At 36.0% G+C, this 24,410-nt stretch overlaps 1 long non-coding RNA gene across 2 annotated transcripts in view; it reads right to left on the bottom strand.

Moving 5' to 3' along the window:
- The window catches only part of LOC118549718 (uncharacterized), a 289,756-nt gene that overhangs the window by 5,798 nt on the left and 259,548 nt on the right, over positions 1–24,410 (bottom strand). The window contains exon 12 of one of the 2 annotated variants that reach the window (XR_013445059.1): positions 18,624–20,448. The exons of the other annotated variant lie outside the window; for it this stretch is intronic. This is a non-coding gene — a long non-coding RNA (uncharacterized LOC118549718). Of the gene's footprint in view, positions 1–18,623; positions 20,449–24,410 lie in introns of those variants that run through there. 2 annotated transcript variants of the gene reach the window in all.

Below are 24,410 nucleotides of genomic sequence, written 5' to 3'. Positions count from 1 at the left end.
CCATCTGCCCCCCAACATTGCACATGCATGTGCGCTCACTCTCTCGATAAAAATAAATAAATAAAAATAAGTCTGATAGAGAAAGGTGTATTAGAACATTGTCACGTTGCACCTAACAAAAGGAGAACTGCTTCATTCTAGTCCCAAAATGGAAAACCCTTCACTATTAAAAAACAAAAACAAAGCAAAACCAAACCAAAACAAAACAGACAAAAACTCTCTAGCAGTAGAAATCTTCTAGACCTCCATTTTTCAACAGTTTGAGGTTTCAGAATTGAGGATATTGAGGTTATTCACACACACACACACACACACACGTAAACGAACTGAGGTGACTTGCAAAATAAAAAATTAATAAGTGCTAAATATAAATTAAAATGTTATAATTAATGGAGGGAAGAGAGTACACATATGGTATTCACAGAATCCTTTCCTATATTAAAGTTAAGCCACAATTTTGACTCTAATTACCTAGTGACCAAAGCTAAAAGGGATTAAACATCCATTAACATAATCTGTGGAGTATTTGAAAATACACAACAGCTTCTCAGTGGAAGCAAATTCCTCCTGGCATTTCAATCTGGGAAGTTCTTTCTGTTTTTGTTTTTGTTTTTTGTTTGTAAAGTAAAGAGTTATGTGGGTAACAAGAAATGATGTCATGGATATTGTCCTTACCAGTGTCCCTACAGTAAATTTAGCAATGAATTTTAATGCCAGGTCATCAAACAAAGTTGGAAGCCATGGTATTTCACAATAATGACAGTAATTTAATAGCCAAGACATTTAAAATCATTGCCTTTATTTCATCTTAAAAATTCCTTTTACATCAGAAAAAAAAAGTCTTTAAGAGCAAGCCAATTGCCAAGTGCCACTTAGCTTGTGAGTGATTAAATCAGAATCAGAAGGTGAGCAGTCTGACACCAATAACCCATTTTTTATATGGAACACTTTGCCTCACCAAAGATAATTCTATAAAATGTAAAGAGAAAAGGGTCCATAGGGTTCCAGTATTGCAGTTCCAGTTTTCTGCAGTTCTGGCTTCATCTACTAATAAAACTGAATATTTAAAATATTGCAATGGGTAAATTAAATGTCTTTCAAATGGAGCTCCATAAGGCTTTGGCCTCTCAGTTTGTTGACCTTGTATCTCCCCCATCATTCACTTCTATGAGCACACCCTCAATCTTGAGATCACAAGAAAACAAACCTCCCATCAATTCTTGATATCATATACTTTAAAATAGCATTCCATACTTTTCTCACTTGTTCAAATACCTTCACAATCCTTGTACTTGTCAGTGTTGTAAATATATTGAAACTATCACTTTCTAACTGTCCATCAATACTATCTGTTCTTATCTGACCTAAATTTCATTGTCTATCCTGATAATTACTTTATTGTATAGGCCCACATTTTTCTTGTCTCTTTCTAGCACTACTTTCTGATAAACCCCAAATCTTCATGAAACCAACAGGTTAAATACTCTCTTTTATTTTGTGGCATAAAACAAAGTGAAAATTATTTTTCATATGACAATCAGTACAGTTCTTCATAATAGGGTACCTCTCTTTTGTGTGGCTTCCCTTGAGGAAGTTACGCAAGGATGCCAAAGAATTTCACCCTTTGATGCTGCCACCTTCAGCAGATGGTTTCCACAGTTGCCATAGAAGAGAAAGAAGGGAGAAAGGAATGAAAAAGAAAAAAAGTCGGTGTTATGCCTAAAAACTACCCCATATTTCTAGAATTCCACACACACATGCACACACCCAGACTTCTAATCTCCATTTAAATGGCACCTATTCAGAGAAGTCTTCCTGGCTATTATATCAAAGATAATGGGCTTACCCATCTGTCTCCATATTCCTTACTCACTTCATCCAGAAAAGGGTCCTTAAAAATAGCAGGCAAGGCATGAGGAGAAAAAAAAAACAGAAAAAAATACCATTACATGGAAAGCAAGAGAAGAAAGTTCTTTAAGAAAGAAAAAAAAAGGGGCGCCTGGGTGGCTCAGTCGTTAAGCGTCTGCCTTCGGCTCAGGTCATGACCCCAGGGTCCTGGGATCGAGTCCCACATCGGGCTCCCTGCTCGGCAGGAAGCCTGCTTCTCCCTCTCCCACTCCCCCTGCTTGTGTTCCTGCTCTCGCTATCTCTCTCTCTGTCAAATAAATAAATAAAATCTTAAAAAAAAAAAAAAATTAACTCTGTAAAGTATATTAGAAAGATTGAGGAAAACACAACCGTCCCATGGTCCTTCCTGTACCACAAAGGCTAAAAGGGCTTTACTCACATTCCTTTGTGGCTAAGTTATTGGATACAATCTAGTGTTTGCCACTGAGATATATGCAAGATCTGAAAGGCAGGGACAGAAATAGAAGTCATCTTTTACGGTTCCTAAACAGGTTCTAAAAAACATGTGCCTTTGTAAGCTCCATGTGCTGATACCTAGTTACCAGTGCCATGAACAAAAAGTAACTATGTGGGTAGCAACATTGATAACAGGAGTAGCTTCTTAACATCTAGACTGCAACTAAAATAATTTGGTCTTTAAATCAAGGGTTTAGTGATTTTTTTTTTAACTTTCCTTAACTAAATACTTCTGATGATATGTAACCACCACATTACCTGAATTAAACCCCTCTCTGTTTAAAATACCTAGAACTTTGCCTGAGAGAGTATTGGGTAACTGGAGATGTTGCAGGAAAATGACTCAGAATTGGTTTATCTGACTTGGTTGTTTTGAAGGTTGGAAAATGGCATGCTATTAGTCCACAGACATGTGCCAAAATAGTTACATAAATTATTATCCTGTAATTCCCTGGAACAAAATGCTCATTGAAGGCAACCTCTGGCAGACCAGCTGGCTGCTGGAACATACTGTTTCGATGAGACGGAGAAATACAAAATGTGGAGTAGGCTAGCTATTCTGATAGCACTGGAGATTTTATTTAAAAAAAAAAGGGTAAGGGGTGCCTGGGTGGCTCAGTTGGTTAAGCGGCTGCCTTTGGCTCAGGTCATGATCCCAGAGTCGGGATCTCTGCTCAGCAGGGAGCCTGCTTCTCCCTCTCCCTCTGTTGCTCCCCCTGCTTGTGCTCTCTCTCTCTCTGTCAAATAAATAAATAAAAATCTTAAAAAAAAAAAAGGGTAAGTTCAAGGTTTTAAATTCTTAGCTTAAGTGATAATAAAGAAAGAAAGCTCCCATGTTTATCCTAAAAGAATCTCATACCTCTTGCAGATGCAGGGTTGGGCTGCTGAAACTGAAAAGAAGAGCAGAAACTTCTACAGGTTGCTTAAATTATAACATAAATGGGTTTATCAGCCCTGCCAGATCTCATAAAATTTAAGGGATTGACTAGGACTCTCAAAAGTGGAATGGGGCATTTGGATGATTTATGCTGAATATAAAGACTTTAACCCACAAATCACAAAAAGTCTCTGTAAAATCAGGAAAATTGCCTCTTCTCCTGTCTAGTGACAGAAGTTCTGCCTTGCCTGATGATTTGCAATGACCTCACCTGAAGCAGTTAATTCAAAAGTAGATAGCAATTGTCATTCTCCACTGCTGTCATCCCACATTCTTCCCAGGATTGTACGTGGATTAAGATTCCAGCATGCCCAAAGTAACAAGTATAAACTCTGAGCTGGGAAAACAGTTAATGCCCTAAGAATTATATGATATTACTAATTTACACAGGCAGAGACCTGGGTTTTATATGAAGTGATAGATTCAATGGGTTTCATTAATTGAGACAATATGAATATAAAAAAAAGTAAAACCCTTCTCCAAATATTGGTTCATCAACAATTCATCTGTGGCTTTTATTGTACCAAACCAACCAAGTCTTAACTTTCCAAATATATGCTAAACTATTTAAGGGAAGATTCTCAGGGAAAATCATATATATTCTCTAAAACAATCATTTTAAATAAAATATCATGACTATCACAAAATAAAGGAGCCCTCGTTTCTGACATTGTTGATATCAATAGCGAATCACTTAAATACTAACAATTAAATAAACAACAAATCATCAAAGGGCATAACTATACATGCTTATTCAAAATTAAAAATCGAATAAACATGTGGTATGCAATTATTTAAATTTTGAGGGATACAATTCATTTTGACAATGCTATGTGATACTGGTAGTAGGGAAAATGTAAAAAGGTACATGTGGTATTTACATATAGTTTTAGGTGGTTCGCAAAATCCCTGTATCCCATAACTGGAATCCCTATGATAATACACATCTGGGGGTAAGAAATCCTGTTAGAACAGTCTAAATTATTTCCTTGGAGTAAGAAGTCAGGTTATCAGAGGCCAGAGTATCTATTTGTACTAATTAATTTTATAAGCCCTCTCCAATAGAATTTCCATTACCGTATTTTACATATATATATAAATATTTCATTTTACGTATGTATTGATATATGTAATATATAGATGGACTTAGGAGACATGTACACATACACATTCATACACACAGTGATATTTACTGGAGGTTTAGAGACATCATTAAATACAATGTTCCATTTTGGAGGTCATGAGGGAATTTCCTATCAGATTTTGATATCAAGCAAAGCTGTGCAATTAAAGATTAACCTGATTTTTAAATGGTTTTAATTCAATGAACAAAAATCTTATATATTTTCTTTTGCTGTGACAATTAAACATAGTCATTCTGAGATCCATCTGTACCAAGTGCACAAAATGGTCTGCATTTACGTGGTTTTATTATTTTTCCATCTCTGTTTTACTCTAATCTAAAATTTTGTTTTATCCTTTATTACATACACTTTGCAAGAAATTTTAAACACTTGGTAAAACAAGATAAGGGATAAAACTTATAAATAAATCTAATAATTACTTATTGTGTTTCAAGTCACAGAAAAATGCTTTAAAAATTCTTTACCCAGGATATATTTTTAGATGTACATTCCAGAGTGCAAGACTATAAACGGAATGTTTGTCATTGCATATTTATTTGAAGTATAAATTAAGGATCATAAGCATTTTATCAACAGCATTTTTTCACAACATTCAATATAAAGGAGCAAATTAAATCAAATTGATATTCTTTGCTGCATTATATAAATGATAAGAGACTAGGTCTCCCATTTGATGTTTGGCCAAAATAGTGTAGCGTAGCCAAATCTGTCCCGTACCTTGACCTCTGTCACCGGTCAGAAATAAAACACCTTTATAGATATCATAAATGCTTCCAGTACCATTATTTTTAAAAAATTAGCTACAGCCTCTTCTGACACACACCCTCACCTCACTCATGCAGCTTATTTCTGGCAGTGACTACAAATTATGAGAACAGTACTACCAGGCTCTCAGCTTTTATTACAGTTTTCCTTACTTTGTTACTTCTATCTTACGAAATATGTTGGTTCTAAGTTACATATTTTCAGTAATATCCTGAATTTATATGTTGTGGTAGCTAAAATTTTAATTTAGAATTATGTCCAAATACCTACGTAGCCTAAATTCTTCAATTTGTAATGATAGCTAGGTAAGTCATGTCTTCTCTCCCAGTTAAGATGATTCCAAATTTTTTCTTTTATTGTTTTTCTCTTGTCACCCATATACCCACATATCCATGCATTTATTTATACGTTCATTCTTTTATTCAATAAAATAAAATACATAGCTTGAAAGATCATGAAAGATTCTTGATCACCTAATAAAGGAGACTGACAGTCCAATAATCAGGTGTTGACATTGTTGCATGGTAAGCATTAGTATGATCATCAGTCATCTTTGAACTTAGGTTAACATTAGTTCTAAAAGTATAATTATTTCATCTTGGAGTATAGCCAATATTCCATTAATTTTGGTGGGTAATATTCACTTGTTCTAAAGAGACAGCTTCATGTAGCCCATTTCAGTCATTGATTGTATTCATTGTCAAGCTCCATCAGTGTTGATTCACTGAAGATTCTATACATCAGTTCATAACTCGTCTTAAATATTATAGCGTCATGAATGTTGCCTTTTTAGGTAATTCAATCTTAGCTTTTATTAAACTGCATTTACGAAAAAAAAAAAAAACCTCTTTCTGCCTATACTACTCCTATGTAGAATCTTTTCTTGTTTACCAAAAACATAGAGTTTCAACACAATGCATATATTTCTCTTCCATTGTTTTCAATCATAAATAAGATTTGCCTTAGTGAAAATAAAAGCAACCTTTATTTTATTTTTTATTATTTTTTTTAAAGATTTTATTTATTTGACAGAGAGAGACCCAGTGAGAGAGGGAACAGAAGCAGGGGGAGTGGGAGAGGGAGAAGCAGGCTTCCTGCTGAGCAAAGGGAGCCCAATGCGGGGCTCGATCCCAGGACTCTGGGATCATGACCTGAGCCGGAGGCAGACGCTTAACGACTGAGCCACCCAGGTGCCCCAACAACCTTTATTTTAAATAATCAATTCTAATCTATTAAGATTTTAAGATATTAAAATAATTATTTTATGCTACATTTATATTATAATTATATAATATATAAATATATATTTATAACATAAATATATAATATATAAATATATATTAATAAATTGATATAATATAAATATATAAAATGTATTAATATAATTATTATTTGTATTAGCTCATGGAGTGCTTTAAAAATGTATTTTGATCTCTTTATAATCTATGCTTATTAAGCTTAGTTTACTTGCTAATTTTACCCATTTCCTAATTAGAACTGCAAATACCATGATCAATAGCAAACCCAGTAGAAAATAAACTAGATGGCAATATTTTACTTTTTTAAAAACAAAAAAACCCCTGTTTTGGGGGTGCCTGGGTGACTCAGTCAGTCTGCCTTAGGTCCAGGTCATGATCCCAAGGTCCTGGGATTGAGCCCCACATCTGTCTCCCCCTGCTCAGTGGAGAGCCTACTTCTCTCTCTGCCTGTGGCTCCCCCTGCTTGTGCTCTCTCTCTCTCTCTCTGTGTCAAATAAATAAAACCTTAAAAAAAAAAAAACACCTCCTGTTTTTAATTGCAATCTGGTAACCTGTGGCTACAATCAACCTCTAATACATTTGGTGGCCAATACTCTGTCCACCCTCTTTCTCAGGTTAAGTATATCATCCAAAAGGAACTCTGCATTTTAACATGTGATGGTGGTTACGCATCAGAAATTATGACACCTGGAGTCACCACAGTGATAGAAAGTTTAAATAGATCAATCTTAGTATTTTGGAATATTTTAGTATTTTTGCAGAGCCAGTAATACTCATCAGAGGCCTGAAAACCACTCATGAATAAGCACCAAAAATCTTTGGGCAAGGCTTTCATAGATCACAGGAATTCCTCTATTTCCAAAACCCTCCCCAATTTTAGCCTACCCTGCCTATTCACATAAATTTCATGAAGAGAGAATAGTATAGAGGGTTTTTGCTTTTTCCTTTTTTGAAATTCATGCCCAGAATTGAGTTTATCATTCCCATCTATAATTGATTTGGATAATGATCATCTGCTTTTCTTTTATTAAATAAATTTTTGTCCCCTTCCAAGCCCTTACTCTCACAAAAGAACTTTTTAGTATATGTAATATAGGTCTCTCCCATCTATCTTTCAAGTACTTTGGGGGATAGTGCTATATCCTTGTAACCGTATTGTGGTATTTCAGGTGAGTATTTGTTGAAATTGTGTTGTGCTTCTAATACCATTCTATTTTTTTTCCTATTTTTATGGGTGATAGTCATTGCACACTCTCTAATTCTTGCTATCATTCCAGTGTGGATATGAAAATCCCACCACATGTTCTCTTATGAGGTACATATTTTTGAAAGAATATACCCAGAAATGAGAATGCTGGATCACAGGCAACTTAATTTCATGAGATACTGCCAAATTGCTTTCCAGTATTTATACCTCCAACAGCCACGCACTTAGGCTCCCATTTTGCCATATCCTCACTAGGCTTAGATACTATGTGACTTTCTAATTTGTGCCATTGTGGAGAATGCAAAGTGTTCTTTACCTTGTATTTCTCTGATGAATAATGAGAATAAACAATCTCTTCAAATGCTTACAGGTCTTTCTTATTTCCACCTCTCTGAATTACTATTCATTTTCTAAGTTCTCTCTTCTTTCTAATGATGTATTGCTAAAAGAGTTCCTTAAATATTCTTGATATCTCATACCTTATTTTGATATTGCAAATACCTTCTTCCTATTACCCTTTTATATACTTTTCTATGGTTGTTTTTGTTAAACAGAATTTTTTAAAATTTCAGTGCAAACTTTCCATTTTTTAGTAGGATCAGATTACAATCAAGAAGTCTGAGAGAACTCAGTGCTAAGCCTTATTTCAGAAGCATAAATGGTCCTTGCTTTAAAAATCATCCGTGGCACATCCTTGCATCTCCTCTTATGTTCAGCATCAGTAGACCAGATGAATTCCAAAATATGCAATTTCTATTCATCAACTTGAAGAAAGTGAATATTTTTTAAAATTTTTATTTTATTTTATTATGAAAGAAAGTGAATATTAATCTAGATAAACAAATGAATTATCTCAAAGCATTATGAAGAGAAAGAGGTATGGATGGCCACAAGCAGGCTTGATGCGGAGTGACGGGGCTCCAATGTAATAGAGTAGGTTGAAAAACAAAGAACATATCTCACCCAGCTTTAAAACCTGTTTTTGAAACAGGGAGTTCCAGATTACCTCCTTAAATTTCAATAAATCTTTTTTGTGTGTGTGGTTGCTGTTCCTTGTTTTCACTTTTTTTTTAACCTATGAAAGTTATGATGAATACCATTTTGTTCTCTGTGTAAAATTAAGAGATTTTCTTTATATCCTGACCAATGAAAAAGAACTGAATATTTTTTTAGTTTTCAAAACTTGAACTTATTTTAGGTGAAAATAATCTTGAAATAGATAGATTTTTTTTTTTTTTTTTTGTCTTGAAGAGCATAACAAGTGAGTCATTTTCTTTAATGTGTTTCAGGGTTGTCGCTATGAACCCTACATATTTTACTTGGCTGCCATACTAAGTTGCCTAAAGAGGTTACTGAGGGATTCCTTGAACCTACAATAAATAATTACAAACCCTGCTTTTTAAATTAATATACCAAATAATCATAATTTTTCTCCTATTTTCCTACTGTCACTGGGAGAAATAATTTCTTTCTACCTTCATTTTCTCATCTGTACAAAAAAGATGCTAATAATAGCTACTTCATAATGGGTCTGTGATGGGTAAATCCATTTATATAAACATTTACAGGGTTTGGCCCATAGTAAGCATTATGTATGTATCAGCTATAAGCTATATTTTTATTATTAATGATATTATAATTCTTATCTTTAGCTTCTATATAGCAATATCCCCTTTTTGAAAATTTTAAAGTTTAGTTGAAATACAATATTATATTAGTTTCAGGTGTGCAACATAGTGATTTGACATTTATATACATTATGATATGCTCACCATAATTATAGTTACTGTTACCATACAATATTATTACAATCTAATTGATTATTCTCTATGCTGTACTTTCCATTCCCACGATTTATTTATTTTATAAATGGAAGCTTGCACCCCTTAATCCCCTTCACCTATCCCCCCACCCTCTAGCAACCCCCAATTTGTTCTCTGTATTTATTTTATCTGTTTCTGTTTTATTTGTTTTGCTTTTTAGATTCTACATGTAAGTGAAATCATATGGTATTTGTCTTTCTCTGTCTGATTTGTTTCAAGTAGCATAATACCCCTCATCCATTTTGTCATGAATAGCAAGGTTTCATTCTTTTTTTATGGCTGAGTAATATTCCATTGTGTTTATATATCATATCTTCTTTATTCATTCACTTCGGTTGTTTCCATATCTTGGCCATTGTAAATACTGCTGCAATAAACATAAAAGTGCATACATCATTTTGAATTAGTGTCTTTCATTTTCTTTGGGTAAATACCTAGAAATGGAATTACTGGATCATATAGCATTCTATGTTTTTAATTGAAATATAGTTGACACACAACGTTACATTAGTTTCAGGTGTACAACACAGTGATCTGATAAGTCTATACGTTATGCTATGCTCACCACAAGTGTAGCTACCTTTTGTCACCATACAAGGCTATTACAATACCATTGACTATATTTCCTATTCTGTATCCTTCATGTCCATGACTCATTCATCCCATAACTAGAAGCCTGTATCTTCCACTCCCCTTCACCCGTTTTGCTTATTCCCCCACCCCCTGTCCTCTGGCAAGCATCAGTTTGTTCTCTGTATTTATGAATCTGTTTCTGCTTGGTATTTCTATTTTTAATTTTTTGAGGAAACTCCATGTTGTTTTCCATAATGGCCATACCAATTTAATTTCCCACCAGTAATGCACAAGAGTTCCTTCTTTTTTCTCCACATCCTTGTCAACACTTGTTATTTTTTGTCTTTTTGATACCAGCCACTCTGATGTGAAGAGCTATGTCATTGTGTTTTTAATTGCATTTCCCTAGTGATTAGTTAGCCATCTGTATGTCTTCTTTAGAAAAAACATCTATCAGGTCCTCCACCCATTTTTTAATTGGATTATTTGGGTTTGTTTGTTTGTTTGTTTGTTGGTGTCATTGTATGAGTTCTTTATATATTTTGGATATTAACCCCTTGTATGCTGTGTCATTTGCAAATATCTTCTCCCATTCAGTAAGTTGCCTTTTCCTTTTGTTACTAGTTTCTTTTGTTGTGAAAAGCCTTTTTTAATTTGATGCAGTTCCAATTTTGTATTTAGCAATATCCCTTTAATCAAATTTTCCATGGATAGTAAAATAGCCAATATTGTTAGCATTGTGTGTAAAATTTTACCAAACTACCTCTAAATGATTAGGTAGACTCTGTAACACTGTGATATCAGGCAGAATATATATACACATGTGTATATATGTATGTGTGTATGTGTATGCCTTAATCCCATTAAGAGATGACCATTATTATTATCTTTGTTTTACAAATAAGGAAACTAAGGCAGAAAGAAGTAGTTGTTCATAGTCTGACAGTGGAAGGAAATGTAGAAAAACTATAGCTATCAGGTATATGAACTTGAAAAGTAATGGTTTGCTGTCATTTACACCCACTCACCTATCCACACCCACATCTAAAAAATATACCAAAGAATTTCAGCTCCAATAGCTTTCATCTCACTTATCCAATCTATTCCACCACCCAAATATTTGATTACCCATTTATGACATAATAAATTCTAAACATTCCCTGTCTTATCTATTACAGGTAATGGTTATAAAATATAATGTTCTGAAATCATTAAGTTCTCCTGTTGCCATTACATCGCCATTATAGCAATGCCCTTTTGGAAAGAGAACCTATCGAAAGCATGGAATTTAGGGAGCTATACAATGCAGTCTTCAGAGAGTACCATCAAACTATATAATAAAACCATAAAATCTGCAATGAACCAGTATTTAATAAAGTTTTCACTCTGATCTTATTAGCAAACTTGTTTGAGTCCTGAGTATCCAGAGTGATAGAAGGACATTCTGAGGGCACTTAATAAAAGAGAATTTGGAAGTCACAGTCCATACATTTGTCCCCCTTACATTGAATGGCATATTTCTAGCAAGAGATTTTTTTTTAAGAAATCCTACATAAAACTAGCCAGCTGACAAGAAAGTAAATCCTATGCTTAAGTATTTTCTTTATTCTTAAATCAGTTCATTGTGCCCAGATATCACTGTCTGTATGCTCAATAAGATTTAGTACTTTTATAAATGTCTGAAAGGAAAACTATAGTTGGTCTGATAAAGGAGTGTTCTGAAAAATGTGTTTGGATGTTATCTCCTTTTAAGGATGAAACAACAAGCCTATGAGCTATTTACCATGCCAGTTTTCCAGGCAGCTGTTGCCCCAACAATATTAGGGTATTGGACAAAGCTCTAATCTCAGCTGAACTATGCATTGGTATCTGCACTGAAATAGAACATTCAAGTGTTATTAGCCTCTGTTTCCTCTACTGATATAGTCAACTTTACTGTCCCTCTTGGACCTGGGAGATGGGATGATTCTATGCAGGTCTACATTAAAGTGTGTATGTTAAATCATGTAGAAGTGGCAGATGAAAGAATCTCTCATCCACACTCTGCACACAATGTAACCAAAACAAATCATTCCGTGAATGATTTCCCCATACTTTCACCAAAAGATGGGAGAAAAACAACTCAAATCCTATTCTACTTCCATGTAAGGGAATAAGAAGAAAATTGTAAGACAATGAATGTAAAAGAAATTAGAGAACCCAAAGCTCAAAAGAATACAGCATAACAATTCCCAAACTTCCAATACAGAGCTTATTAAAGAAGATAACTTGTCCTGAGAGATTTTAATGTAGTAAGACTTACTGGTAATTCTGGTATAGGTAGTCTAAGGACCACATTATCCAAAACAAATGTCTATTAGCATGGTCATTATGCCTAGGACATTACGCCTGGTCTTTAAAATGTATGAAGTCAAGTATATACTTTTCTTTTAGTTTATGCTTAAAATAAGGCAATACTCATTGGTTTGAACATGACCTTGGGAAATTTTGGAAAGAGAAGAGGGTGAACCTATTGTAGCCATATCATTCTAAAAAGTGCTGGCCCTACATAATCCTGAACAAAGCCACCCTAGCTTCATGTAGTAGATGCCCCTGCTTCCCCCAAATTTGTCCTTTAGCCAACCTCTGACTTCAGCTGCAGTTCAGGCTCATCTGTAGCTTTCTGATGCAGTGTTCTACCTGTAAAGGATGCTTACAGGATCTTTCCACTTTCTATTAGGCATCTTCTCTAAGGCTATGGGAACTCCCTCAATCCATATGTTGATTCCGTTCAGAAGTGTGGGTTAAAGCTCCTAGGACCAGCCTTACCCCATGTTCTGGTACCTCTTCTCTCAATTGGTGTGTTGTGGGAAGGGTTCTCCATAATTCTTAGGAGACCCAGGGGAATCAGTCGCCAACATCCACTGTGACAACCTCAAAAATATACCTGAATATTGAGAATATTGGCCTATCTTCCCTCTGTGTCTCATTCTCCCCACTCCTTAATCCCTACTTCCTAGGGCAACCAAGGTCTTGTCTCATACTTTGCTTTCAGGAGAACACAAACTAAGGTATTTCTCTAAGCCTTTGTTCTGCCTTCTGCCTCAGGTTATCCACGCAGTTGCAGAGGATAAGCAGTTGGCAGCAATCCATGTCCTTATACTATTATCCTTTCTAGGTCCAAAGTGATTATCTATAATCTAGTTGCGACAGTTTTCTGGTTACAAGTTATTTTTAAATAAAATTTAACATCTACCATATGTCACATATGTTGCTCAATGTTTTACATGTGTTATTATGATCAGTTGTCATAACATCCTGTAAGTTATATTAGTCTCATTTTATAGATGACAAAATTATGCTTCAAGGAGTTGAAGTAACTTGTCTGATGTCACTAAAGTCATAAGTAGCTTAGTCAGTATTCAAGTCCAAATCTGTACAGCTCCGAAGCCAATATTCTGTCCCCTTCTTAGGAGAAAAAATATCATTCCAAATCAGTGAAATGGCATATACTACCCACTAGATTTATCTAGGTACCAAAGATTTTTTTTTATAACTGTCAAATGTCTCTTAAATAGCTGTTCTGCCTTTTCCTGGAGATAAGGTGTTGATTTATCTCAGCATATGTGTGCTCAGATATGGCAGAGCTGCCAACAAATAGAGTTAATCCTCATAAAAGAGACAGGAAAGACTTCATGGTAGACATGCTACAAGATGATTCAGATGATTTCAGTGTAAGTTTCTGATTTGTGTGATGTTTAGCACTTATTTCAGACACCTTCCTCTATATCAGGTCCCAAGCAGAAGTAATGCTAATTAAACAAGATTCTAATCAACTAATTACTTAAATGCTACACAAATTACACAAATTATCATTGTGTTTACTAACAGTAACCATTTCCATTCATACCATTATACCTAGTGAGAGAAGAAATGAGGTTATCATATTCTCCCATATCATTTTACTGTCATACTTTTCCAGAAATATTTGAGTCAGTGAATGTGAGGCTAATCTCATTTTTGAGAGGATAGACCTGGAATCCAGACAAGTTACATGATTTTTTTAAAGGTTTTATTTATTTATTTGAGAGAGAGAGAGAGAGCATGAGCAGGGTGGAGGGGTAGAGGGAGGGGGAGAAGCAGACTCCCTGCTGAGCAGGGAAATTGATGCCGGGGTTGATACCAGGACCCTGGGCTCATGACCTGAGCCGTAGGCAGGCATTTAACTGACTGAGCCACCCAGGCACCCCTAAGTTACATGATTTGTTCAAGGGCACAAAGCTGGAGTTTGGCAAACTGAAACAGAACTGGATTCCCAGTTCTGTGATATCACACATTGACTAAAATAGACACATAGTGCCTGTAAACACTATAAACTATATAAACCCTGCAACCTTACCTGTGCAGACTCTTGCATACCAACAACCTAGCATAGAACTTCACACACACACAAAAAAAGACTCAATAAATCAGTCTTCAATAACTGGATGAAGGTCCAAATAGGAACTGAGGAATTGTACTCAAAATACCAATGATGTCCAAAATGCTCTAGGGGAGAAAAAGGGGATTACATCTACATATGCCTTTAATTTCCCAGTCTGGAAGAGCAAAATGTGGTTATTTTTCATACCTCGATCTTTCAAAGAGGCAAGGCAATTCTTTATAAGAACCACTGAGCAGTGGTTCTCAAAATGGGGCCCCCAAAAAGCAGCATCAGCATCAACTGACAATTTGTTAGAAATACACATTCTCATGCCCCGACAATGTCTACTGAATCAGAAGCTCTGGGAGTGGGGGACCTAACAAACTCTGTTTTAACAAGCCTTCCAGGTGATTTTGATGCATGCCAAATGTGAAACCCCTTGGCATAAATCACTACAAAATCACTCTAAAGCACTGCTTGGAGTATGAAGCCACCAAAAATAAAACATGGTTATGGAATAAGAATCAAATTAGCACTGTACATTTAAAAAGGTTTATAAAGTGTGTATGCAAATTCTCTTAGTACTAAAAGACTACCTGCGGTAAAATTTTCAGGATACTTGAAATCCAAGGAGTAACTTCAAGTTATATAATATCAAATAATGCAGACAAGCAAACAAGCAGAACCCAAGCCAGCAGTCAGAGCAGTCTCCTGCCTCCTAGCCCTAATTAGCTTCACTAGCCTCCACTCCCAATGCTCCTGAATCACACATCCTAGAATCTAACCTAGTCTGTACCCAAGTTTGAAATGCATCTAATTTGGTGAAGATGTGGAAGAAACAGTATTGACTTGCATAGTAAGAATGATATTCCATTTTCACTTTTCTTTCCTTCTTTCAACTATATTACTGTGGTGCAGGTGACTCTTTACATGACTCTAAAACTTGCTAATCTCAATGATAAAGCATAAATGCAAGTACAGATATCTTCATGTGCAATATTCTGTGGCTACAATTTAATAATAGTATTTTGCTTTCATTGTGCGCATTTGTATGGATACCTATTATCAGGATATAAGCTTGATTTTCATTTATACTTACACTATTAATATATTTATTTGAAAGAAAAAAGGACAGAATAAAAAACATTAATATTTTAATAATAGCTTATATCAAATGATTAGATTTGAGAAGCATTTTCTAACTAAACTGAAATAATAGCTGTATTGTCTCACTTCATATTTATTATGAACTGGATTGTATCTTCCCAAAATTCATATGTTGAAGCCCTAACCCCCAATGTGACTATATTTGGAGATAGGGCCTTTAAGGAGGTACCTAAAGTTAAATGAGGTTATAAGGGTAAGACCCTAGAATTGATGTCCTCATAAGAAAAGGAAGAGACAATAGGCGTGTACATGTACAGGGGAAATGCCATGTGAGGACACAGCTAGAAGGTAGCCATCTACAAGCCAAGGAGAGTTGCCTCAGGAGAAACGAGCTAACACCTTGATCTTGGAATTCCCAGCTTCCAGAACTGGGAGAAATAAATTTCTGTTGTTTAAGCTCCCAGTCTGTGGCATTTTGTTATGGCAGCCATAACAGAGGATACAATACTTTTATTTATTAATTCATTGAACAAAGATTTATTGGGTTCATCTATGTCAGAAATCACACTCTATTAAGTGCTTTTGACACATGTTTAACAGAGTCCCTGCTCCCATGGGATTCCCAAACTCCTAGGGGGAAAGGGGCAAAGAAATTGCTAATAAGTGTTCAGTGCCTTAAGTGTAACACTTCAACAATGCAGAGGATAATTTGGAATGATGGTACAGGGGCCCCTCACCCTGACTGGAGTATAGGGAAAGGCTTCATGAATGACTGTGGCCTGAGAGAAGACTCAAAGGATGAGTAAATGGCTGAGAATTGTTATGGGTGAGAGGACAGGTAGAACAGGATTCCAGGCAGAGCAGAGAGAATAAATATAGCCACTATGTCAAGAAACAGCACTGTGCATGTACCTTGTGCTCGTAAAATAAACCAGAAGGGATTGATGAGCATGAAGATAAACACCTTGTTTGCCATGTTAGAGATCTTTAATTTAATCCTGGGGGTCATAGGCTTCAAGAGTTTCTCAACCTCAACACTATTGACATTTGGGGCTGGGTAATTCTTTGTTATGGGAGGCAAAGAATTAGAATGCTTAGCAACATCCCTGGCTTCTACCCACGAAATGCTAGTGTCACTGTGACAGCTAAAAAGGTCTCCAGATATTGCAAAATATCCAGTTCAGGGATGGGGGGACAAAAGAGGGAGGACAAAAATAGACTCACTGAAAATCACTGCCCTAGATGGTTCATAATGATATGAGCCTGGAAATAACATGGTTACGTTGGAATTTTTAACATGGTTATGTTGGAATTGGTGAGAAACAGTACAGCATAATGGTTTAAAAACAAGAACTCTCAGAAGCCACTGTGGCTGGGTTCAAACCCTGGATGTGCTACTGACCTGTTGTGCAAAGTTATGCAAGTTACTTAACTTTCATGTCTGGGTATTTTCACCTATGAAATGAGATAGTAAGATTGCAGAGTTGTTGGGAAGTTAAATAAGTCAAGATATGTAAAGGGCTTAGAATAGTACTTGGCTATGTAGATATTTCTTAAATGAATAAAAGGATTTGTGAGGAGAATGGAAATAAAGAGAACAGACCAAAGATAGAGGATAGGTGTTAAGTTTGGTTGAAACTTCAAGCCTTCCTCAATGCCCACAGCAGAATGTAGTCTCACCCTCTCTTGAATTCACATTGAGGGGTGCCTGAGAGGTGGCTCAGTCAGTTAAGTGTCTGACCCTTGCTTTCAGCTCAGGTCATGACCTCAGGGTCCTGGGATCAAGCTCCACCTCGAGCCCCACCTTGGGTTCCATGCTCAGTGGAGAGTCTGCTCAAGATTCTCTTTTTCCCTCTGCCCCTTCTTCCCCCACCCCCCACTCTTTCTCTATTTCTCTCTCTCTCTCTCAAATAAATAAATAAATCTTAAGAAAAATTCTAAGTATTGTGTTATTACAATTTATCTTGTTCCATAGTTTATTATGCAATTGTCACATCATCTTTGTATCATCTACAGTTCTTTATTAATAGTATATGCTTAATAAATACACTTAAATTAAGGAATAGAGAAAAAGAGCATGCCAAATGTCAGCTCTCTCTGATGAAGATAGACATCAATTTTACAAGAAGTATGAGTGTCCCTCGTTATTTTAAGATCCAAGTTTAGGGCAATAGGGATGCAATGGAGCGCTAGATTCTAAACTGATAAAATGGTTCTTTTCTTACTCCTGCAGTAGGCAGAATTCTATGATACCCCTAATGATCCTTACCTTGTAAAACCTCCTTTCCTTTTAGTGTGGATGAAATCTGTAAGTATAATGATATATCACTCCCATCATTATGGTACATTATATGACAAAAGAGCTTTTCTAGGTGGGGTTAATCTCATCACATGAATTTAATCACTTCAAAGCAGAGTTTTCTCCAGCTCTTGACAGAAGGGAAAATGAGAGAAATTTGCATTGGTTGGCTTTGAAGATGGAGGGGACTACATGGAAGAACCTCAGAACAACGTCTAGTTGCTGAGAGTGACCTCCTGCCAAGAGCCAGCCAGGAGATGAGATTTCAGTTCTACAATTGCAAGAGACTGAATTATGCCAACAACTTGAATGAGTTGGAAGTGAATTCTTCCCCAGACCTCTAGATAAGAGACCAGACAAGCTAATACCTTGATTTTGACCTAATGAGACTGAGAGTAGAGAAACTTTAGTCAAGATTACCAAAATGTCTGACCTCCAGAACTGTGAGGTACTACATAGGAGATATTTGAAGCTGCTAAATTTGTGGTAATTTGTTATGCAGCAATAGAAAACTAATACAACTTTTTAAAAGAACTGATGAGTGTTCATCTTGAGATTCTTTTAGAAATGTTATCTGAAATATACATTCACTTGTTTACACATCCATTCTATAATGCCTGTATATAATGTAATACCCACTAGAGTGACTTCAAGCATAATTGCAAGAACCACAAGCAACACTATGGATGATTCTCATAAACATAACATTAAAAGGAAAAAAGAAAAGCCAGACACAAAAGAATATTATCATATAATTGTATTTATATAACATTGAGAAAACAAGTAAAACTAAATTGTGGTGTTTATGTAATGTACACGTAAGTGCCAAATGTATAAAGAAGACCAATGAACTGATTGTCATGAAACTCAGGATAGTGATTACCTTTGGGGGAGAGGAGAGAATAGTGATGTGAAGGGACCTGGGGGTGGGGAGAAGAGGGTTACATTTGTGGTACTGACAATATGCTATATCATGACTAGGGTTGTGATTAACATGAGTGTTTATCTTATACTTATCCACTAATAAGTAAAGTTGTTTTATGTATGTTTTTGTATGTTTTATAAATCCAATAAAAAACTTCAGGGTATTGTGCTGATTCATTTTATCTTCATGCATATAGTTGGAGGTTCATGAGAGCATTGGAAAGGAAAATGTATGAGAAACACCAGGCAACAACTGCTACAAGCTGAGAGCCCTGGTATTCCTTTAGTTAGGGAAGTATCTTTTCTGACACATGGAACAAATGTACTCATGGGCTCCCCTTACCTAAAATCCCTGTATTTCCTTACTTACTCTGGGATCATGAAATGGACTATTTTCTACTTTTTATTTATTTTACTGTATGTTTTTTAGGAAGCAGTTACCATCTTTTGAACATGAACATAAATTACCTCTAAGGGAGCCCATGACTGCTGATTCACCATCTCTGCTATTTTCTTGAATCATTTCATCCACTTCTGTTCTTTTGCTTCTATCCAGAAAGCAGCTGAGATTTTGCTAGGGATGTTGGTGCTAATGCCTCCAGCACTATTACCTCACTGAAGTGCTAGCCCTTTTTATATTAATGTGACTGGGGAGAAGCAGTAATAATGATAAACTGCTGATTGCTTTGTTCCTTCTCCAAAAAAGTTCCCTTGATACTTAGAATGTTCCTGCTCTACTCCATATGCCTATCAGATATTTTTTTCCTTTTAAAAAATATCTAAAATGAGAACTTTATCACCGTTAATGGAATTCAATATTACAGGGTACAAGCTATTTGGCAGGATAGAGGATGGATATCCATTAACCCTGGAATCCAAAGCAGAGAATCAGCTTGGATGGAAAGAGTGTAGACTATTCTGATAATACAAAAGAAAAAAAAAAGTCTTCTTGTTTAAACTTACAAATGTGCTGGTATGGGTTTCTAAGGAGGTTCAAGAATACAATGGAATAAGCAGTATTTGCAGTACTTGTAAAGCCTGAGCACATAATGATTCAACCTTGATTCCATCTCCCTATTAGCTGATCCTTTCTGATGCAGTCTCTCCTCCTCCCTATCTCTAAGTGGACTCCATAGATTCTTTTCATTGTTCCCTTAATTTAAAGTACCTTGCCTCATCCCTTTTCACTATCCAAATTCTATCCATCCTTCAAATCACAGCTAAAGACTTACTTCCACCCTAAAGCCTTTTCCAAACATATCAATATGCAGCTCCTTTCCTATGAGTTCTTATCATTACATTTGATTGGCATCTTGATCATGTTATATTTGTTACAATACATCATCAGGTCCTTAAGAGGCAAATCATTTCTTCTTTTTAATCCTTTACATCATTTTGGAACGTGCTAGGTGCTGATAAAGGGAAGTAATAAAAAGTCATGGAACCGTGAGATTTTCAAAAGAAGCTCTTCTCTGGAGAGAAAAATAACCTCATCCAACCTTAAAACTGTAAATTATAGAAACACAAGGGAAATATGATTGAGCCAAGTGATTCCTGGCACATATAATTGTGGGTAGTTGGTTGATGGTCAAAAAGTCTTGTTAATTGATTTAATATGGGAACAAGAATATGGCCGGCTTTTCCTGGAAAAACACAAAAGGGAGAGGGTTTATTATCTAGGGGGACATTTAGAAGTGGAAAATGATCTAAAATCAAATGAGTTAAGAATAACCCTTATTTTTAGAAGTGGCTAAGGCTCTGAGTAACTAGAAGAGGTGAAGCAGAGCTGTTGGCTTTCATATCATCACCATCATTTTTATCAGCAGTATATATTTGATAGGTACCCATATATTTTACATGTATCTCATTTGATCTACTCAAAAATCTTAAGGAATAGGAATCATTATTATTCTTACTTTTTCATTGAACTGAACAAACAAGTTTAGAGAGATATATTAGCCTCCTATTGTTACTAAAACATAGCACCACAAACTTTGTAGCTTAGAACAACATGAATTTTTTAAATTTTATTATGTTATGTTAATCACCATACATTACATCATTAGTTTTTGATGTAGCATTCCATGATTCATTGTTTGCATATAACACCCAGTGCTCCATGCAGAACGTGCCCTCTTTAATATCCATCATCAGGCCAACACATCCCCCCACCCCCTCCCCTCTAGAATCCTCAGTTTGTTTCTCAGAGTCCATAGTTTCTCATGGTTCATCTCTCCCTCCGATTTCCCCCCCTTCATTTTTCCCATCCTACTATCTTCTTTTTTTTTTTTTTTAACATACAATGTATTATTTGTTTCAGAGGTACAGGTCTTTGATTCAACAGTCTTACAAAATTCACAGTGCTCATCATAGCACATATCCTTCCCAATGTCTATCACCCAGCCACCCCATCCCTCCCACCCCCCACCACTCCAGCAACACTCAGTTTGTTTCCTGAGATTAAGAATTCCTCATATCAGTGAGATCATGTGATACATGTCTTTCTCTGATTGACTTATTTCGCTCAGCATAATACCCTCCAGTTCCATCCACATCGTTGCAAATGGCAAATGTTCATTCCTTTTGATGGCTGCATAATATTCCAGTGTGTGTGTGTGTGTGTGTGTGTGTGTGTGTGTGTGTACACCACATCTTCTTTATCCATGGAACAACATGAATTTATTATCTTATAGTTGTGGCAGTCAGAAGTCTCAAATTGGTTTCCTTGGCCCCAAATCAATGTGTTGGCAGTCTAGTGTTCCTTCTGGAGGTTCTAGGTAAGAACTTTTCATAGTCACTTCCTCCATTTTCATAGCCAGCAGCACACCATCTCTCTCTTTCTCTCTCTCATTCTGGCCCACCTAGATATCCAGCATTATCGCCCTATCTCAAAATCCTTAATCACATCTAACAAGTCGTTCTTGCCTTGTAAGGTAACATATTCACAAATTTTCAAGCACGCCATTCTCTGATTTACCTGTGACCCTGTGAAGTAAATTCACTGTAGGTATAGGTGGTAAAGAGAAGGACAGCTAAGATCCTACAGAATCTGCATCCAAGAAGATGGAAACACAGTTCAATGCTAATCAGAAGAAAGATGTTAGCCAAAGAAAGATCTAAACTAGTTTTCTTGAAGTGTGGGCAACTACCTCACTGCAGTTATCCGAAGAGTTTCTTTTCAATGAAATTCCTGAGATCATCCCAGCATACTAAATTAAAATCTCATTATAACAAGTTTCCAAGGTGATTCTTATTCATGTTAAATTGTGGGAGCTCCTGGACAAGGAAAAGAAGACCAATGGTGGGTGAGGGGATGGCCAAAAGAAACGGGTATTACAAGGTGAAAAAATGTTCTATAGCTAAGAATGTTCAAAATTTAGTGGCACCTGGGTGGCTCAGTTGTTTAAGTGTCTGCCTTCCACTCAGGTCATGATCCCAGTGTCCTGAGATCCAGCTGGAAGGACAGGCTCCCTACTTAGCAGGGAGTCTGCTTCTTCCTCTCCCTCTGGCCCAGTTCCCACTCGTGCCCCTCCCTGCTGTTCTCTCTCAAATAAATAAATAAAATCTATTTTTTTTTCAAAATTTAATATGAGCAGCACTAGTAAGCAACTAATATGAAACCTAAGTTACACAGCCAGTGTACTCATGATTCTTATGAAACATTAAGATCATTAATGTTTTAACTACAGCCAAAGGAATCCAGACGATGCCCAACCCTTTCTGGGCAAAGCAGCTTTGTTTACTGAGAAGCTCTCATAGGACAAACACATTCACAAATTCTGCCCCAATCATGCAAATCTTGTGAAGAACCATGTTCTCTGAGTTTAGAGACACAAAATGCTCATTTCTGACTATGACCACCCTGCTAAATAAATGGATTAAAAATAACCTTGATTTATCTTGCACATTTCTCTGAAGAACTCAATATCATGACAGATACTGTTTAGTTCTTTTAATCCCAGGGCTTTAACCAACAGAACCCAATATTGTTACTTGATATAGTTCTATCACTAGCAAGTATCCTATACTCATGTATGTGATAGTCCTGACAACTTTGCCCAATAATTGAGATTGACAAGCAACCTTCCAGAATAGAGCCTTTATTTATTTTCCTATGTTAAATTTCAACCCAAGGGACAGTTGAAAGTCATCAATTATTTCTTCTGAAGGAGGCATAAATAAAATCCCATTTCTTAGGCATAACACGTCACTTCAATTGGCCTTTTAGTATGTCATGTCACTAAAGATGTTCCTTTTACATACAACCTCATAGCAGACTGGAAGTTCCTCTTTCTTTAAATTTTCCAAGTTCTGACAAGCAAGGTTCCAAAACAAACAAACAAACAAAATTCTCAAAAGTAGATGAAGATTTTATCAACTTTTTCTTCTCTGACCCCTCTCCCCTTTTCTCTCTCTTTGGCTGCTGAGTAGGTTTATTTTATTCCAAGTCACAGCAAGGTGGCTGAGAGGCCACCAAGACCCAGACCTTTCTCAGAGCCTCAAGGCCACCCAACATGGATAACTGCCAAACCTGATTGGGAACTGAGCAAAAGCTCAAGCACAGTTGTGGTTTGCACACCATTCTATCACCTTTTGAAGGGGTCATATCAATGGGATAAGTGCCACCAAAAAATTCCTATTTGCTGTAGGAATATCCTTTTTCCATTATCTCTGATACAAAGAGAGAGAGAGAGAGATTTTTCTATTGTGTCTCTAATGGTTTACTCTATTATGACTCTCTTATGATTCATTGAGTTGGGAAACAGAGAGCATCAGTGTGTTAATGCCATATATCACTTAATAACATAGTAATGTCATGTACTGACTGGGCCCATGTTGCTGATCTCAGCAGATATCATCACAGATTCTGCCATAAAATGAGCAATCTATTACTGTTAGAGCTGCACACCAGTGGTAAGGGATCCATGTTCTAAATTCAGATGTATTCTTTGTCCTTAGTCTATACCAACACATGCAGCCTTTTTTTTCCCCGCCCCCCCAACACATGCAGCCTTAAGGAGAGTATTTAATAAGAAAAGATTTAAGATCTGCAACCAATTATTATTATTTTTTAATTCCAGTATAATTAGCATTCAGGGTTATATTAGTTTCAGATGTACAATATAGTGGTTCAACAATTCTGTACATTACTCAGTATTCATCAAAGTAAGTATACTCTTAACCCCCTTCACCTATTTCACCCATTACCCCCCCCACACACACACTTCCCCTCTGGTAACCACAACTTTGTTCTCTATATTTAAGAGTCTGTTCTTTTGTTTGTCTCTTTTTTCCTTTGTTCATTTGTTTTGTTCCTTAAGTTCCACATATGAGTTAAATTGTGTGGTGTTTGTCTTTCTCTGACTGACTTATTTCACTTAGCATTACAGCTTCTGGATTCCTTCATGTTGTTGCAAATGGCAAGATTTCATTCTTCTTTATGGCTCAGTAATATTCCAGGGTGTGTGTGTGTGTGTGTCTCTCTGTGTGTGTAACCACATTATCTTTATCCATTCATCTATTAATGAACACTTGGGATACACAACCAATTACTAAAACAAATAAATTAAACAATTAAAACAAAGTCAGGTGACTGCATTTGAAT

The sequence above is a fragment of the Halichoerus grypus genome, chromosome 1 (genome assembly GCF_964656455.1).
Source record: "Halichoerus grypus chromosome 1, mHalGry1.hap1.1, whole genome shotgun sequence".
NCBI lineage: Eukaryota > Metazoa > Chordata > Mammalia > Carnivora > Phocidae > Halichoerus > Halichoerus grypus.
This window is presented reverse-complemented; position numbering and strand designations above follow the sequence as displayed.